Source organism: Perca fluviatilis, chromosome 22 (assembly GCF_010015445.1).
Source record: "Perca fluviatilis chromosome 22, GENO_Pfluv_1.0, whole genome shotgun sequence".
NCBI classification, from domain to species: domain Eukaryota; kingdom Metazoa; phylum Chordata; class Actinopteri; order Perciformes; family Percidae; genus Perca; species Perca fluviatilis.
The window spans coordinates 19,827,762-19,848,373 of NC_053133.1; the positions used below are offsets into that span (position 1 = coordinate 19,827,762).

The 20,612-nt window shown below is 41.6% G+C and overlaps 1 protein-coding gene across 16 annotated transcripts in view; it reads left to right on the top strand.

Annotated features, from left to right (window-relative positions):
• The window catches only part of scrib (scribble planar cell polarity protein), a 68,923-nt gene that overhangs the window by 2,240 nt on the left and 46,071 nt on the right, over window positions 1–20,612 (top strand). The gene's annotated exons all lie outside the window — the stretch shown is intronic.

The window sequence follows — 20,612 nt, forward strand, 5'->3', positions numbered from 1 at the left end:
TGCAGACACAAAGCATATGGGCCTTCTCTGGTCATCAGAGTCAGCGGGGCTTCAGCGAGGGAGCAGTGTGAGAGGTCAGGCCCATACAGGGTTGGGAACAAGGGCATGGACTGTTTGATGAATGGCATTACCATAATGAGCTCATAAGAGCGCGAGGGTCTAAATGTCTTTTTATGCTTTTGTGTGCTCCTTCCCTGTCACTGTGTATTCAAGTCAGAGATGAGTCTGTTGACTTACTTGTCAGTCTATTTTTAGATGTCCGTCTAACATCCCGAGGCATTTTTGCTCATCAGTTCATCCCATGTGTCTGTGAATGAGCCCGGTATGGCTGAATCGTGGCATGCTTATTGGCTGCACCAGTATGTACAACATATGCCATAGATAGAGAATAATCGGCTCAGAGGTGACACCTCTTCACAAACTCACTTCTTTTAAAGCGGGGGCTACAAACTGTCCTCGGGCATAGTCACAAATTTACAGGTCAGTCAAGCAGGGTTAGTTTCAGTCAGGTGAATTTATGTGTACACTAACATTTTACACCATGACATAATCAATACAGCCCTAAAGATGTTTTAAAAACAGGAAACTGGGACCATGTTTAAACCTACTGGGGATGGATAGGTCTAGATTGTATTGGTAGGGATTAAACGTAGTGAACAGATGGAGATTTAGACGTCCTAACAGTTTCTTAAGTTTGCTGTGACTCACCCCCACCACACTGCCCACCAATCTTAGATTATGCTCTCTGCGGCAATGATGTCTCCATTTGCCACATCAAGAACATTTTAGGTTTGTAAAAAATAAATTTAGAATTACTGTTTTTGTCTGATTTTATGGCAACATCCTATCTAGGTAGTGATTATACAATATGAAATAGTAGCATTAAGTATGACTTATCTGTATGAAATGAGTTTGGAGAAACCTTAAAAGTAGGCAGCTGGTCAGGAATTCCCCTCATGCCCATACATCCTTAGCCCGTAATGCTGCGTCGGAGCTCTGTTTTCTCATTGCACAAAAACTAATCTCAGATGCCTGCAATGGGTCTTTTGTTTTGCTATTGGGACATTTACTTTGTGAGTTTTGTTCATGTTAATCATTGAAACACCAGAGCAAAAATGGAAAAAACATTGTTAACTTCTTTTCTTTCAATTTCTATAAGTTTTTTTTTTGTCAATTGAGGAATTGCATGTGATAGTTAAAAGTACATGTCCCACAATCTATATTTCCCTGTACTTGCTCTATGTTTTCTGCAGGGACATTTTGCACTAAAGTAATCTGAATTTCTCTCTGCTGCTTTTGACAAACTAGCCCTGCCTTAAAGATCATGTTGAGGAAGAGGGAATTATCTTTTTAGCCATTCTCAAGTCCCAATTACAGTTTACAAAGAAGTCCATTCACAAGTCCGATTGCCGCCCCCCCACCCCACCCTCATATCCAATGTCATGGCTCTTTGTGTTTCTTGTGCGCATTGCACTGCCCTTCACCAGGAGTACATTAATTCTGCAAGCATATCGTGACTCAAATGATCACTTTTAAGATTTGTTGGGGGTCAGTTACACCTGCTGAACAGCACAAGGGGCTCCCTTTTTGGAGGAACCAGGTGGGATGCAGGTGTGGTAGGCAGAAGCCCAAAATTGCCTCCAACACATGCACATGACCGAGTATATTTACCTGTTCTTATTTTGGTTTTTCCATTGTTGAAATAGGGAACAAATCCCTAATGGGTGTGTCTCCATTAGACTTTGCAAAACAGGTTTTATGCATGTTGCTCCCAGTATTATTACCTAATAGGACCTTCCAGGTACACCCGATATGTTACAGTACCGATTTCCTTCCTCTTGCCACCAAGAATTATATTAACTGTGGCATCCAATATCTGGGCTGTGAGCAAATCTGTAACTGCTATTAACGCCTGAATGACCAATTGTTCTTTCCATATTCATAAAGTTACACTACTTATTGGAGGTCTGGTTTTGTCTGAAAAGGAAAAATTAGATGTGTAGATATGTTATTTTTGGAATTAACAGGATGCATATGTGCATGATAAATAGGAAGGATGACTAGCCTATGCAATCTTTTTAATCCTCAGCTGTCACCAGTGCCCTCTCTGTGTGTGTGCAGAGCTGTGGCTAAAGGAGAGATTAGGGCTTCACCCGGCCGTGAAAATGCCCCTCAGCACCTCAGTTGTGATCCCCCCCCTTCATACACGCCACTGCGTCTTAGTGTACACTTCCTCTGGGATCTGCTTTTCTGCCATTTGGGTCACTTTTCAGTACATAAATACACTGATAAAAATCGGAGTACTTTTCTCTTGAGTCCCTTGTGTATGTTCAGCCTCGGGTCAAGAGAAACCCAAATTAAACCCCCTCACTCAGCTTGCTAAATGTGAATTGGGCTATCATTTTTTGTTGTTGTTGTTTTTTTTACCCAAGCGTGAATAGCCAAGTGTTTTATTTTGTGTCTTTGATTTATAAGTCTTTATTATTTTCTCAAGGAAGATTGAAAAATGGCTCAGTCTAATTGAGAATAAATGGTGCTCCACCCATCTACTAAATCATTCCTAATAAAGGTGTAAGAGAAATGCAGCCTGGCTTGGCTTTAAAGCCAAAAGCTGGCTGCTTACGAGGGAAATTTGGTATAAATACTACGACATATACACTTCACACTGTGTCCTTACAGTGTACTTGTGAGTTCTGCAGTCAGTCTTCCCTCCCTGAGTTTTTAGTTAACTCTACAGGGGAGACCTGGTTTGTCTCTCCCCAGCGACTTGCTGAACTAGCCTTGGACCAAAGATAAATTACACCTGCCACTGGCCTCTCTGCGGTAAAACCACATCGTTCCTCTGGCGCAGCTCTTTCTCACTCTTCTGCTCTCTTTTTTTTTTCCTGCTTTGGTAAAGCATGTTGAAGCCAGAGGTAGTATTGCACACAAAGCGTAATACATCTAAAGTAGGATTTGTCGTGTGAGTGTTTTGTGTCCATGTCTTAGGCCAGACTATATGAATTTCTCAGATTGTGGCTGTGACAGAAGCTATCCCCACCCTGACTGTAGAGAACTATGTCTGTGAGACTATGTATGTCTTTTTTTACTTTTGTAATCAGCATAGAGGATTGGGTAGAGGATCACAGTGCCTTTTTGATGCAAGAGCACATTCAGCAGGTTTCTTTGTCTGAGCTGATGACCAGCTGGTCTTACATCCTGCCTGCCCCCCCTCCCCCCAATCTGGTGGGACAGAGGGGTAATGGGAGATGGGTGGGTGTGTGTGTGTGAGGGAGAGAGTGAGTATGTAGTGGTACTGGTAGTTGGGGGGGGTGTATTTCATTCCAGAGATGGATTAACAGGAGAAAGGGGGTGCTTTGGCACATCCACATGAGGAAGTGACCAGGGAGCTGAGCTGAGCTCCTCTGATCCCCGGTCCTCTGGGGCTCTTGGTGTTGTCGCTATCCATCCATCCATAAATGCCAGTCTGGGCTGACATCCTGTGTCAGGTGGAAAAGAAGCAGCCAGAGAAGTGGTCACAGAGCAAACCGCTGGTGCCCTGGAGACTTGTGCACGGTGTAGATGGATCTTCTGCTTTGTTCTATCTGACAAGCACATGCACACCCTCCCTCCTTCCCTTCCTTTCACTTTGAGAAGTCATGCATTCTTCCTGGGAAATGGCAGCAATGGTAACTGGGTTATGTCAAGCCTCCAGTGCATGCATAAGGACAGCCACTGACAGTATTTATTTTTATTTATTTTAATGTAAACCTGCACACTAATGGTGGCAAGGTGCATGTGGACGTGCTGCCCTGCATCTGTTTATGCCACTGATCTATTACTTAATGTCAAGTGCCCCTGAAATGCACTATTTTTTTGCCCCCAGAACATAATCCCTAATTGATGCATCCCATCTACAATAAATCACAACAATTTTGTTAATTGGTTGTTTCAAATCATTTCTGATGTTGACTTTCAGCACAGTAGCATTTGATGATGATGATGATTAGACCTAACGCTGGTCTGTTCACTCATGCTGCTGTTACTCGCCACTTTTCCCATGCACTCTGGCCTTGGTCGCCAGCCTCAAAGGTAAACAAGGAGGCAAAGCCCCGGTGAATAATTGATGGCTGGGCTGGTTGTGGCAGCTGTTTGCGATAGGGGTGAGTCTGTGGCTGCGCTGCATGCCCTGCTGTAGCACTGTCATAGGACGGGAGCTCAGTCTGTTGGCCACATGCATTACGTACACACACAGACAAGATGTGCAACGTGATGCCATTTTCTCTTTTTTGGTCCGACTGTACTCATGTGTTGATTTCATCCTCTCAGCAGCCAGTGTTTAGAAACCTCAGAGATAAAGAACACAGGCCTGTCTGTATTCAGGTGCAGGGAGTGGCAAACTTAAATCATTATTATTAACACACAAACTAAAATGCAAACCAAGAAGCCAACTTTATTTTGTGTCAGATCGGCAAAGTGGCTGTTGGCCACTTTTTACATTAGCTAAATTTCCCTGTGGGTATTAAGCAACAAACTCAGTTTCCCCTCCTTAGTTGAGCAACATCATCAGTCGCATAATTTTAAGGTTACAACTAACCTGTAGAGTATGATAAAATAGATAAATTGTTAGGTCAATAAAAAAACAAAACAGTAAATGGTCCTCTATTATGAGTCGAAAGTTTTTTTGTTTTTTTTGTACGACTAACTGTCCAAAAACCCCAAATATCCAATTTACTATGCAATAAGACAAATAAGTTAGTAATCTGCACAATAACATTTTTTGAGGATGTTTTGAATTGATAAATGTAGGAGGCTTTAAGCATAAACATTTAACTTTTAAATATGAAAACCAAATCACAAAACACTTCTTTGTACTCAAGACTACACAGTAATGCAAATGTTCTGACCTGAGAAGGAAAAGATTAGAAAAAACAGTAAGATTTGCTAGCTGTCAACAAGGCTTGGTAAACACGAGACAAACTTATCAGCCAGTTGTAATTGCCTAGTACGATGTTGGTTATTTCCCATCCTGTTAGCAGTACAGTTTGAGGTCATCTTGTGCCAGATGTTTATTCGGCTTTAGTAAACTGCATTTGCACATTTTCAATAGGCTATGTTTAGGCCACAGACTCAAAAGGAGATCGCTGCTGTAGTTTGGAGTAGCTAAATTCAGCAATGACATTTCTTTGGGATAGGATGCTGTTTTTGGACCTTTTAGATCATACAGGAGCCCAGGAACTGCACTCTCAGTAACACAAATGCTCCTTTTGAGGCTAATCTGTCAGGGTGCTGATGTTCCTGTGGGGAAAAGGTCACCCGGGATGGCATTAAAACCAACCACAAACAAATGCTGCCCTTTATCTGCTGGCCACACAGTCATTGAAGGCCTCTATCTGTCACACCTGAAACCTGATAGCCATTGTCAGCCTCAGTGTACTGTCTGTACCAGTGGCTTTAGATGGGAGCGGATGAAAGTACATTTCACTGGAATTGTACCTCGTACAATTTCATGTGACAAATATAAAAATTTGATTGATTGATGGTCCCCTTCACACACCTTCCACTCTCTTACTTTCATCCAAGATACTTGCTACATTTTAGAGAAATAAACTGTGTTTTACCACTTGACAGAAATGCTTTTTGTAAATATCTATTCAGCAGTAGTAGTGGGAATTTGAATTTAACCAGTTAGCAACCACTTCATCTACACAACAGCTACCACAACAGAGCTGCTCTGCTTTTACATTTGTTTTGAAACAGGCGGCCAGTTCGGAATGACTTCAGGATGCACACAAAGCGCTGGTTTTCTGTAGGACAACTCGGCCACTCAGTCATCGTCCAAGTTCGGCCCAGTCTGATTGCTGACGTCCGTGTTTTCCTTGTTGATTCCTTTATGTTGGGAGCGTCTCTCCATGCAGGAAGTGGAAATAATCAAGTGAGCAGTGGAATGCCCTGTTTTTGTGAGATCATCTCCACTCTGGATCTTGTTTTTTGGAGGATTTTTAAGTCCAGGCTTAAAAACAGAAGGTTTAAGAAATATCAGCTTATGTTTTATTGTTGTTTACCCCAGTTTCCACCTCCTAGTACAGCAGTGTTTTTGTTTTGTTCCCTGCCTTCTCCCTCTCTCCCATATACACACTCAGAAGCTCACAGTGTCTCTGATTGATACAGTTTATGATAACTAATGTGAAGCACCTTGTTTTTCTGTAATCTTACAAGATGTGGCACCGACCCATGAAGGAATGTTAAGCCCAACAGCTCAAGAGTCATGATAAAGGAGTACAGTAATACACTTGGGGCTGCAGCGGTGTTTACTACTAGAATGGCAGCGTCTAAACCACTTGAACTCTCGTCACTTGACTCACACTATCTCACTGCCGGTCATCTACATGGCTCCAGAGTCCAAACATTTGGTTCCATTTGGGGAATATTTTCTCCCAACCCAGCCAATTTTGATGATTGTCTCTAAACTATGTAGTGTCTGAGTAGCAGAAATGTTTTGTGCTCCATTGATAACTGCTGTCTTTGCTTTCAATCTTCAGGACTTCTGTTAAAATTGCTGCAATTTAACAATAAATCAGCCTACACAAACCAAAGCATATTAAAATGTCACGTGCATTAAAAAAATAAGACTCAAATTATCTACCTTGACCATGAACTAATCTGGGATAATATTTAAAATGTGTTATAATAAATAAAATGACTTTCTTGTGGTTGTGTTGAAAGCTTTCATGAGATAGCTAAGTGCAGCATACTATACTTTATACACACACACACACACTCTGTACGTTCAGTATATCTGCATTGAAATATGTGTAATATGCAATAAAAGGGCTCTATTGCAGAGCTCAGTGTTTTGAGTTTCCTGATCACTAAAGTTATCATTGACTGAATAATCATTTTCAACTTATCTAAATTGCTGTGTTGTCTAATTCTCCTCCTTATTGATCACACTATTAATTTTGCCTACCATTAGCCGATATCACTAAATGTTGTAGAAACAGTCTCTGTTCTTATAAGTCAGCAAACTGCCATGTTGTATTTGATTGTGAGGTCTTTTTGCTGCATATGCTAGATTCTGCTTAAGGTGCATCTTGAGCTGTAACGCCGCTAATGATCAGTGTTCTTTGTGAGTGTTTTTACAGTCAGTGTGCTGACAGTCCACAGATAAATATGGTCTTGTCTAACTGATTTTGGCAGATGTATGTATGTATGTATGTATGTATGTGCTGTCAAATGATTATTTTTTTCTTATTCACAATTAATCGCTGAATTTCAAAGTTAATTGTGATTTATCTCATGTTTTATCACATGATTAAAATTCAATTTTGCATTTCATAACTGTTTTTAAGTCTGTATTATCAATGTAAACCAATTCTTACCAGTGTATCGTGATTGGGAATCAAGGGAATGCAAAGAAAGTTACTTAATGAACTTAACTTTTAGATTCAGTTGATTATTTCAGATCAAAAGATGTGTTTTTAAAAATAAATTATACAGCAAAAGTGCATGCACAAGCTGTCAAGATGGTCTGCAGTTAGTTGCCACCCTTTTAGCAAGCGCTTCAGTTAATGTTTTTTGATTTGGTTTCATTCACAGGTCTGTGGCGACTCGCACTCTCCAAAATAGTGCTTTGCTTGAGTCCGCTAGCATGAACTTGATTAGCTGTACTAGCTGCATGCTTAGCTCGTAGATGGTAGCTTGAACTTGAAGTGCTTCGGCCAAAGATTCTAAAGCATAGCGATTCTTCGTAGCAAAGATTGGTAACAGCACCAACAGTGATGGTGTAAAATAAAGAATCGTAACGTGATGAACACAATTATATCGCGTTATGCTCTGTCTTTAATCTCATTCTCATCGCGATTAACACGTTGTGTGTGTGTGTGTGTTTGTGTGTGTACATACATACATACATACATACATACATACATACATCCAGTATATTCATTCCACTTTCCTGTAGCCCTGACAGAACTGACATATGTATGAAATCTGGAACTATTCCCCCAAAGCAACACAGATGTGTAAAAGTACAGAGAATTTTTTTTTTGCTTCATGTGAATTGCTGTATGAGGCAGTCTCCAGGTCAATATATCGTTGCTATTACTGAAAATGTAAGGGGTCAGGGACACCTGTGTGGGAAAAGGCTTTAGTTCTGATTGGGGAGCCTCTTTTTCAGATGTGAGGAACTTGGAATCTATTCAATTCAATTTTATTTATAGTATCAAATCATAACAGTTATCTCGAGACACTTTACAGATAGAGTAGGTCTAGACCACACTCTATAATTTTCAAAGCCCCAACAATTACAGTAATTCCCTCAAGAGCAAGCATTAACAGTGGCTGTTGCGACAGTGGCGAGGAGAAACTCCCTTTTAGGAAGAAACCTCGGCAGACCCAGACTCTTGGTAGGCGGTGTCTGACGGGGCTGGTTGGGCACTATCTATCAATATTACATGGTCATGGTTGGTTATTTGGTTATTGAGCAAACACAATATAAGTCAGGTTGAATGTGTCAGTTTCAGACTTCTAAAAGGGGTGCTGATGGGTGAATGTTTGTGTGTATGACTCAGAGAATAGATGAGAGCGGTCAATAGAAGGCACAGCAGGGTTCTTTGGAGACAACAAAGCAGCACGCACGCATGCATGTGTCATGCTCATGCCAGAGATGAATAACAAACTAAGCAGCAACAGGTCTGTAGAAAAGAAGATGGCAGCATGTGCATGTGTTTGCACATTAGTCAGTCCCCTGAGCACATCTTTTCATTTCCAGTGCAGCAAGAATGCCCTGGTTTTCTACTCATTGTTTTTCTTTTTGTAAATATGTTTTGGCCTCAGCACTTAACTTTCCTTTGCTTTTTCTTCTGTTGATGTCTTTGCTTTTAAGTCAGTTGACGTGGCCACAACAGAACAGCCGAATCTGATGAGTGATTCAGTAAGTGTTGATAGTTGGGGCATTGTTTATAGTAAAAGGTCAGTTATTTTAACTCGAGGAATTGCAACAGTTCACAATGCAACTCTTTGTGTTCATTCTCTTTGTTTTATTGTCCCACTAGGCAGCTTTCTAATAATATTTCTCCCATCTCAACTGTTGTGTAAGAGTTCAGTCTAACGTCACAAAACCTTATTTAGGCTCCAGGAGCCTAAATAAAGTGAAATCTGAATAATTTCAGTTTATGGTTTAACTTCTCTGTGTTGTAGTCTGTAATTAAAAATGATTTTATAATTTTAATCTAGTTTTGATAAACTTTAAGCAAATCTGCCTTAACTTTCTCTTAATAAAGTATGAAACATTTGGGGAAAAGAGCAAGGCTTGGTGTGCTCTGTGTAATTAACCCAGCATAGCTGTGTTTGCACTGCAGCACCAGCACGTGACTTCCGAGGAAATGCAGGCATGCCTGGAATCTCCAGGAGTTTGTCCTGCCCTCTGGAAGTTGCACTCACTCCTCTCTCTCGCACACACTTGAACTTACTCATTTCACATTCCTGTTGGTGAAGCCCACACGCAGGCACTATACTTAGACAAACACGAGGCATGCGTGATACGCACATTTGGCTTCAGTTGAATTCTCAAGCCAATCAAGCTTAATTTCAGTCTCCTCTTGTTAAATATGAGTCTTCACTCATTCTAACAGTGTTTTAATTAAGCTAGCCCATGAACGCCTGGGATTTAAAACTCAATGGGAATTCTGAGAAGGAGCTCAGCTGAGGACACCTTGATAGCACTTCTCTTCTCTGTCTATTTATATTCATATTTTGTCAGCTTGTCTCAGTAAGGTAATTTCAGCTCATTTAGCAGAAGTAGGCAATGGATTTTTATGTGTAAACTGACAATGCTTTCAGATTAGAGCCTGTCCGATATTAATTTATTGGGCTGATATTATCTTATTGCAGATATATCGGTATCTGTGTATGTCTTGGCCCAAAAGTAAGTAAGACGTTGCAGTAAAGAAATGCCAAATATAGGTTTTTATATGTTATAGTTTAGAAACAGTCATGCCATTACAGTAAAATGTCCCTCTCAGTCAAATCAGTATGTGACCACAACAGGCACTGTGTGCACTTTGTGTCTATTGGCCCCCCCAAAAAACTATTCATGTTTCTGGACTGACTGGCAATACAGATGTTTGCTGTCACAACATGCATGTACTATGCTTTTACCTGTGTCATGACAAATTTCACTCCCGCTTTACCTTTTCTTTGTTTTATTTCCACTTTGTGGCTTAAAAAATTAAAAGTATTGTCGTTGCATGAAAAGCTTTAATAAAAGTAGTCATAAAGTTTAAATTAGAGATGGCCCGATACCACTTTTTTGCTTCCCGATACCGATTCCGATACCTGAACTTGTGTATCGGCCGATACCGAGTACCGATCCGATACCAGTGTGTCATATATTTTATTATGTTTTAACAGCTGTATCCCTGTATGGATGTGATATTATTTCTATCAGGTTAAACTCTTTGTGAAACATGAACAAACACAAACAATGAATGCCGTAGAACTTTCTTTTATTCTCCAGTTTGACAGTCAGTTATAACGGAAAAGAACATAAATAAACTACTTTAATGTAGATTTTCTTTAGGGCTTTATTACGTGGTATCGGATCGGTGCATAAACTCCAGTACTTCCCGATACCGATACCAGCGTTTTAGGCAGTATCGGCGCCGATACAGATACTGGTATCGGTATCGGAACATCTCTAGTTTAAATATTGTTAAATGCTGGTGCACAACTCCAGCTTTTTAGTTGTCAGCTTAGCCTGTTGCATCCATGATCACGGTGTGTGTTTCAAAGACTTGGCTGACACTACTCAACGTCTTCTTGGCACCTTACCTACGCTCTGCAGGCTGGTCTGGTAGCAAGGGGTTGCAGGCTGCAGGACGAATGCTGGGACAGGCTGCAGAGTAGGTTTTGTCACAGGTTGGTCTGTGAACAGTGATTGTGTGTGACATTTGCTGCACCTCAGCAGTCTAACGGCTCTTAAGAGCACAGGCATATGTCAGGTAAGGTCAGGGATTGAGCATATGTTTGGTTGGACTCTGCCACTTCATCCTTCAGACGAGGAACATGCTGGCAATGGTACAAAATATGCTATATGTGCTCTAAAGTAGGGCTGCACCATATGAAAAAAATATGCGATAACGTTGAATATTGTGATATTACTTGCAATAAATAACCAGATATTAAAGGTACTCAGTTCCGCTGCTTTCAGTATTCTGCTAAAATACAACAAATTGCTTGTTGAATTTAAAAAAATAAATAAAAGATTCCAACATAATTTTACTGATCATTGAATTGAACGTAAAAGGCACCACTAAAAAATGACATCATAAAGTGCAGTTTTCTACTGATATCTTTTTTTTTTTTTTTTTAATTGACAAAGTGTCTTTGGCAATTCTTTAGCCTTTCGCAATGTGTTTATTGCGCAAGTTGATATTGCGATGACGATATAAAAACCGATATATTGTGCAGCTCTACTCTAAAGTACAGTGTGATTCTTTCTGTGCATAATCAGGTTCCCCTGTAGTGTATTTTCAGATCTGCAATCGCAATCCAGATCCATGACGTTGTGCATGTAGAAGAGCAGTGTTTCAGGAATCCATTGGGGATCAGCATGTGCTTGCCTGTGGGTGTTTTGGTTGTTCCTGCTGTTGATCCTCTCTGGAGTCGTGTAGGAGGGGTGTGCAGACAACTCTGTAATTATACTGTCTACCTGACATACTAATGGCGGTTGGCATGTAATCCTAAGTAACGGCATCCTTGTCTTCTGTCTTGTATTGTAGATAAGCATGTAAGCATAAAGTGGTCTTCTGACCCAGTGTTTATAACGAAAAAAAGCACATGATAACAGACATAAAGCCAGATTACATCACAGTAATGGTTCTCCTGTTCGTGATGATACAGTGCAGATTTTCAGATACTATATTTAATCTTCAAGCAGATAAAGTGTCTGAATCGAGGAGAGGCTCAGTTTTCATTTCATTGTCAGTCGAGCGTCAACTAGGGAGGTTTCTGCTTCCTAGTTCCCCTGGCTTCTTCATTGAACAAATGCTGGTCACCAAGGTGATGGATCTCCCAGGGCCCGTCAGGGAAAGACACCAGATGGGCTGGGGCTTCCCTGTCACTGCAGACCTACTGTACCTCCATGTGCACAGAGGTCCTGGCGATTGCTGTTCCAAATCTGCTTGCAACGCCACAACCTTGCCCTCTGCCCAATCCAAATATGTCGTACAGACGCAGAGAGGAAGACTAGACCCTCTCATCTCAAAGCCACACTTTGTCCTTGGGCTTTGAAAAAGTTACAGCTGCAAGGCAGAGACACTTCATAGCAACACCTAAAGTGGAACAGTTATTTTTCCCCAGGGCCTGGGATGCTCGATCAGTGAACTATATAGAGATGACTTTGTGCTGCTCTTGTGGACCACTTATTGAACTTAGTGTTTTAGGCTTATATGCTTTTCTGATGATCTGTACTCCCAACACTACAAATTTCAAATCTTAGAATTAGAAATATATGCCACGGTGCAAATTTTCTAATGCTTTTAAAACAAGCTACGTGCTGTAGATTAAGTAGGTTAACTGAATTATTTGTATTCTGTTGCCATTTGGTGGCATACTAGTTAAACAACTTTTGACCTTTTTTTTTTTTTTAAAGTATACATTTACTCAAAAACAGTAGGAGTCCTTGTGTAATCCAGATTTGTTGGATCCAGGCAAAAGTGACAGATGTTTGTCAGCTCATGTCTATGTAGCACAAGGCTGGCTGTTAATGCCACCTGATAGGGTTACTTTTATGTGGAGCATATTTGAAATAAATGGCCAATTTGTTTTATTTTTCAAGCACCAAAATCCCTCTGACTGTAGTATAACCTAGGGGTAATGCAACATTAGCTCTTAGGGGTGTGACGAGACACTCGGCTCATGAGACGAGATGAGACACGAGATTGGGTTCACGAGATTTTAACACTATTTTAAAGAAAACTTCAATCAAGAAATATGACTATACTGTAAATAGTCGTTTTTTTTTTTTTCAATCGAAAGTCACAAAATGAAAAACGAGCACTGTGTAAGGTTTTTCCAAACTCAAATGACTGGCTTCTCTCCTGTATAACTAACCTCTAAAGACCCAATAAGTGCAGCGTGAGCTTCTAACTTCTAATTGAAGCTGTGCATGACCTTCTAACTGAACTACTTTAGTCTCCTCAAATAAAAACTAAAATGAAAAACAGTCAAAATGAATGCCTGTTTTTTTTTTTTTTCTTATTTTTTAAGTGCAACGTTCTCTACTGTACGTTGTTCCATATGTACGGTGGAGAGATTACTTTTTACTCAGAGAACAAGGTTACAACGTAACCAAGCGTTTCATTGTAGCAGTAAACAAGGAACTAGGCTGCTCTTGTATCAACTTATGACCATTTTAAAAGGAGGGGAGAACATTTCTTTGTTTAATATGACTCATTTAAAAAAAAGACAGAAAGAGAACGATTAGTGCGGGTCAGCGCCACAGTGAACTGAATGCTGCAGTCCGTGTGTCTTGGGCAAGAGAAGGGAGGGAAGAGGGAGAGATGGACAGACAGACAGACAGACAGCGGCGGTACCCTCTTAACATTCTAACGCTGGGTTTTACAGGCAGCTCTTTTACAATTGCAACTCAGGAGTCAACTTTGGAGAACGGGCAGATCTTCTATGCTTATTTAGAGGCCCAAGCCAGACTCATCTTTAAAGCAAAATGTATTCTAAGACTCACCAGGACCATAGACTGTTAAGGACAGATTCTGTCTACTGGCTGCTGCTCTGCACCTGTGACCGATATTGCGAGACAACTTTTTTGAAGTCTCGCCACATTTTAATACGAGATCTCGTCACACCTCTATTAGCTATTATAACTACAAGTGACTGTCCATCCTCATCATCAGACTCTCCTGCCATTCAGTCTGTCAGCAGAGACTTAAAGGAATGCTGTAATAAATGTTCTGTGAATCATGATCATTGTACAGTGTGTCAGAAGCTGGCAGCATTTAATCTTGGTTGTTTGAAAACTATCTTGCAAAAATCTCTCAATTTCAAAAGTAAAAATGCACTTGGCGGGCTGTCAATTTACCAGGGCTATGGTACATCCATAGCTGTCCAGTTCCACGTCAGTTTCAAACATTCCTGAGAAAGGAATACAAAGACATAGACCTGTATTAAGCTGGCTGCAAGAGGGAAAATGCCAAGACCGTTAGAGGAAAACGATAGACACTGAGCCACATGATCCTGTGAGGGAGGCCACAACCTGGACACGTACAATGCATCAATTGTACAGAGACTGCTTTTGCACTCACAACACACACACACACACATGCACTTTCAGTCTGCTTTTTAAGGTTTCATACTCGACAATGTCCCTGTAGTAAGAGATGTAAAGTAGCTCCATGAATATCTTCCGCAGAGCCTGTTTAATGCCGTTCTTTTTATTTACATTGAATCAAGCAGCTACAGAGCCAAAGTGCTCTTTTTGCTGTCCTGGTGTTTGATCATGTTAGGTGTTGACAGTATATTAACTAGCCAGCATTACTTGTGTATACATATATACGATGCTTGGGCCACGCAGTGCCAGAGGCCCTGGTTGCCATTTTAGTATCCGCCAGTACAGCCTCACTATGGGACAAACGGAGAGCTGACAGGCAGGCCGCAAATACCGGATCCAGTCCATCCAGGAAAGAGAGCCAAACGTCCTCTGTGGACTATGAACAATAGGGCTTCTGGGGTTGTGTCATGTTTGTGGTAACAAAGAAAGAGAATGATAGAGCATGTGTATTGACAGGGGGTGGAGGTGAAGGGCCTCCTTTACAGTTTCTGATCCCCCCCCTGTGTACTCATTCATGTCTGCTGTGTGAAAGCATAGCTGAAGAATCATTAGTTCAACTAAACCGCAAAGTCTGGAGCAGTGTGCGCTTGCTTGTCCGTTTTAATGTATTAGCAAACAAGTGTTGCTCACACAACTTTGTCCCATCCCTTTGTGTTCACTTTTGGTCATGATCTGCTCAGTGACTATCCAGACACCTGCAGGATCAGTCATCAATATTTACATTTCCAGGCAGTGTTGGTGTTGATTATGCTGCACCCTCTTTGAACACAGGCCCTGCGATTTGGTTCTTCACTACAGAAACTTCCCAACATACTGGTCATTTCCTCCATTGTAGTTTTGTGTTATAATGCTTCCTGCTTTCTCTAATCTAGAAGTAGGATATTGTCAATAACAGTCGATTGATTTTCTAGCTTAAGTGTTCTTATTGTTTTGTCAGGTGGAAGATGAAACCTGAAATGGAGGCAAACTGCAGGCAGGTGTTGGAGCTCTGAAAAGATCAAGTTCAAGGCTTTCAGCCTGACTGCTGCTTTGAATTTGGTTTGGATTGCAAATCTGCACTGGGACTCAGTGCTAACTCTCTTTGGCGTTTTCCCATTACATGGTACCTGCTCTACTCAACGTGACTCGGCCACGGTGCCCCGTCCTCCTTTTTCCATTGCAGATTTAGTACCGCCTCATGCCTGAGGTGAGCGTGCCTGGTCGTCATAGCGATGCCGCAGGAAACTGCCGTGACCTAACGCGACACACTCAAAGAACATCAAAAGTGTGTTGTTTTTGACTCTGGGCATGCGGCAGAAGACACATTTTGATTCAAAAGAAGCTGGAGGCAGCAAAAAAAAAACACAGCTGGCTAAGCTATTTAAAAATGGCGGGTTTGTTCAGGACACCCCCCGTCTGTCACTAGCAATGATGACGCAGTGATTAGTGATAGTGACAGTGATAGTGACAGTGATAGTGACAGTGATAGTGACAGTGATAGTGACGATTCTCTCCGACCAATCAGTAGTCCGCAGGTTTTCACGTCACCTTTTGGTTATCGCCTCAGCTCGCTTGGAACCTCGACGGAGGTGATGCTAAAAAAAAAAGTACCTGTTAGCAGGTACCAGGGACTTTTTTTCGTAATGGTAAACCAAAAAAGACGAGTAGAGGCGAGTCGAGCAGGTACCATGTAATGGAAAAATGCCAACATTTCTCCCTCTTTTTTTCATGGTGTTTAAGTTGTTGACATGGTTTTAGTAACCAAAGCAGTGATTAGTCCACCGGTACGGCAACACTGGAGGGATTACTCATCTATTTTTAAAATGCTGACTAAAAAAAGCTTTACTGTACATCGCAATCACCATTTTTTTGTTACAGAATCATAACCAAGAGTGCCATAGCATTTGCCACTATCATACATCTATCTTTGGGAAGTAAATAAAGTATTTTGCACCTGAACATTTACACCGATAGAAAACTGCCTCAGGTGGGATGGCATGGGTGGCAAGTATATCAAAACTGTCCTATTTAATATGTTTCCACAGCTAAGCTGGGAATATAGTAAGAAGGTAAATATTTTTCAAAATCCTAGTGTTGTACGTGTGCTTGTGCCACAGAGATGGCCATGTATATTTGTGAGTGGAAGAGCCTCTTAGCCACACAATGCCATGCCCACCTGTTCTCACTATATCTTCATCTGTCGCTCTCTGGAGTCTGCAACAACAGACCCAAGTGTGATATATAGGCTTTCTATTTATTTTACAGTTTGCATTGACATGTCTATACAGCTGTCAAATAGGAATCTATAAGTGGAACATTCCAGGCTACACATTTGGCTAAATTCAATCAGGATCCACTGAAACATAATAGTAGTGTCAACTCAACAAAACTAATCAGCATTCCCAGGAGGCAAAGGGGGAAAAGCACTAGTTGTCACTGTGGTTTTTAATTAACCATGTTGATGTTTTTTGGCACTCGCAGTGGCTTAGTGGAAACACTATCTGGGTGTACTGTATTTTCAGTAGGTAGTTTTAAGGTGTTTATTGTGGCCACACTGTCATTGTTTCCGTCATTTTGCCCTAAAGGTTCCCCCTTTCACAAGCAGTTGTTTTTGAAACAGTCTTTCCAGGTTTCCTCCTGTTTATCCAGAGTACACACACACACACACACACACACACACACACACACACACACACACGCACACGCACACACACACACACACACGCACAATCATAAACACACATACAGTATATAAACTGTGTAAATGCGTCCATCCATTCCTTACTGACTCTGCCCTGACTAATCCTCACTCAAGAAAACATGGCAGCAAAGCAGATGATTTCCAGAGGGCAGACAGAACAAGAGAGACTACTATTTATGCCAGTATGTTTATAACTATTTGTTGCCCCAGGTGCTACAAGTGCATTAGTTGGGGATGCAATTTTAAGGCTCTGCCCTTACTTGATTATACACAGCATTAGAGTTCATTAAGCCTGTAAAATATAAAATGCTTTCCTCAAAGGTCTTCATTTCAACAATTCACCTGTAAAAAAAAACAAAAAAAAAAAAAAAACACACAAATATGAACATGCATGTATACAAACATTATTTATTTTTTATTTTTTATGTGTTGTTTTTAATGCTGATCTATTCATCCAGGGAATCTCAACCACCACACACGCAAATCTTTACCTCATCACGCAAATGTTGGCAGACCTGTTACCAAAATAGGTTGTTTTTATAGCTAGTAGCTACAGCTTTTAACTCTTCTCAATGTCTTTTTGTCAGAACTGGATTTGGCTACTGTAGTATAAAACTTCTGTGTAGTGGTAGGCATCACTTTCGGCTGTGTTTGCTCTCCACACAGATCAAAGTCACCAGGACAGGTGTAAGTTGATGGGAGTTAGCTAGGCTGTCAGTCATACCAGTTTTACCACGCCCTTCTGTCTGTGTGGCCTACTGAGGGACTGGTGCCGGATAGGGGGAAGTCACGGCTGAAAGTGCCACTTAAGTGAAACACTAACACTCACACACACACACATACGCACAGTGTTTTACAATGGCACACAAACACAATTACACGGCCATACAAGGACCTACACACCCACACACCTACTTATGTGCCAGGTAGGTTGTGTGTGAGCATGTTTCACTGACGATATTAGAATACATAGGTGCAATTCAGCAGTGTAGTGCTGGTGTGTTTTGTGGAAATTTGGTTGTTCGTGCTCATTTCTGTCTCACAAATAATACACCCGAGCAAAAGAGCGAGAGTGTGTGGGAGACAGTGGGTGAGGGCAGAGGAAGTGGGATGTAGGTTTATAGTTGTGGGTAGGCGGATGGTTGCATTGTCGGCCTGATGTGTTTGGGTTTTATGATGAGGCCAATGGGAGCGTTGTACTCCACACTGCATATGGGCCACAATGGACCAGACTAAACCACGTTAATAGTCTGTTGATTTGTTGCATGTTTTGATTAATAAATTACATTATTCATCTGTCAGAGAGAAGAGCGGTGAGTCAATAGTCTGTTGAGACAATTTGTTGGGTCAGTGTGGACAAGTCTCTGTCCCCATTAGTGGTGCAGAGTATCTAGAGCTCTGTGGGAATCCATTGTTTACCCTTTATTCTTCATTAATAATCCACCGTCAATCCCCTTTTTCTCAGCTCTCTCCTCTCTACTTCGCACACAATCTTTCTTTTCTTCTCTGCACTGCTCTCCCCACTCTCTTTCTCTATCCTTCTTAGTCATTCCTGCCTTTTGTTATCCTTTGCAACATTCCTTTTTCAAGTCTTCATCCTTCCATTTCTAGCCTCTATGTCTTCTCTGTGGTGCCCTTTCGGTCAATGAAGGAATCCCCTGGCTGGGCTGCAGGGAGGGGGTCAATGAGAGCTGGCCTGTGACTGACAGCCCTGTGTGGGGCTGGCTGCTTGGCCTTTGTCCCTCTGCCAAGGAAAATGGAGGGAACCCAGAGAGGTGGAGCAGAGAGAGAGAGAGCAGTGGGAAGGAGGGAGGGGAAGAGGACCAGTTTGTCATTCATGTGTAGAAGTGTTGGGAACTTTGGGTTTCTACAGGGGGAGGGGACGCTTTGGCCAAGCAGCAGAGCAACATCAGCCCATATGACTTGAAATGACTAAGCGTGTAGTTTTGCTGTTGCTTTAGATTCATATAACTCTGCACTGAAGATATTAAGTTTAGTAAGAGGAGGACTGATTCTTATTGCAGAACTTCCTTGTGTCTGTGCTCACTCATGTACTGAGTTTATACCACAACAATGACTGCAGCTATCTATAGAAACAGGGGTGCAGTAATGAGGCTCACCATTTGAGTGACTGACCAAGTTACTCAGTCAACCAAATCCTCTCTGCTTTTTATTTCCCCGGCCGCTAAAAGAGTCCAGGCAGGCACAAAAGCATGTGCTCTCCCCTCCCCTCTTTTTGAGCCCCTCACCCCAGTAGTGTGTGTAGTTTGTGTGCATTGTGAGGGAATTGATATTGGAAAGAGTGGGGACATGCAGACTAGGCCGACAGGGGCAGATTTGGCACAAGATTAAGAGGCTTGGGAATGTGTGAACAGGACATCCACTTACAGAGGGAAGAAAGTGGGTTAGCGTAAAACAGAAAAATGGGAAGAATAAGAGGTTTAGTGATGGTATGTAATTCGGTTTCCTCTTTCTATCCAATTTAGAGATGTGTGGGTCCATTGATTAAATGCCTCTGTAGGCGAGCTGAGACCTGATCAAGATGGTTCAGCCCTTTTTGTTTTCGTTTCACAAAATGCCAAGACTGTACACCTTTGCCTCTGCAGAAATGGTCTCCTGCACACTAAATGTGCTTCTTCCTGAGGTGTATGAGGGTGTGTGGGTGGGGATGGGTGGGTGGTCTTATGGCATGATTGGAGGGTAACCGTAAGCTAAATGGAGTAATTTGACTGGAACACTGTAGCCTCTGTGAACATCAGGGTTCGGATCACTGCACCTACAGTAGGACGTTACTTGCAGAGAACATACAGTTTACTCACATGTGTCACAAACATACACACTTTGCTGCTTGGATGTATAGTCACATTTTAATTATTTTCTCTGGAGTAATGTGAGGTCCACAAGCATTAACGTTCCACCCTGTGAATTTACAGTCTCTTCCACTGCACATAAACACACTCATAAACACTCTTAGATAAACACCCACCGCTGCTAATACACATGAACACACAAGTATGTACTTTAACATACTGCTCTCACCCTGATACACACACACATGCACACAGTCCTACTACTGTAGCCAGATGTCCTGGCAACCTTAACCAAAGTAAAACTAAGACTCTGTAAACAGTACGGACTATCAGACCTACAGCACAGGATCCTCTCTCCTGTGACTTAAGGACGTCTACAGACATGCATGCAGACACATACAAACAGACATACTGAGGCAAATTAACATTGCCTGAGTGGAATGTAAGCTAAGCAGGGCGATTCAGATAAGACAAAGCAGAGCATTTTTTACGATGCTGCACAAACTCACTGAAGTGCAGTGGGTTTTTTTTTTTGTGTAGCCTCGCTGTGTGTGACACACACACACACACACACAGACACACACACACACGCACACACAGAGGTCTCTGTCACAGGTTGCTCATGGGTGACGAGGCTTCATTCACTGTATAATAATGGGGGATATCTCAAATAAGTACTAGCACCGCAGAACTCATTTCACACTAGCTTGAGTTGGTCACATTGTGGATGTTGCACAGACCCAATCCTCCCCTGTGTGAAACCTTATCATAGTCCAACAGAATCTGTGCAGCT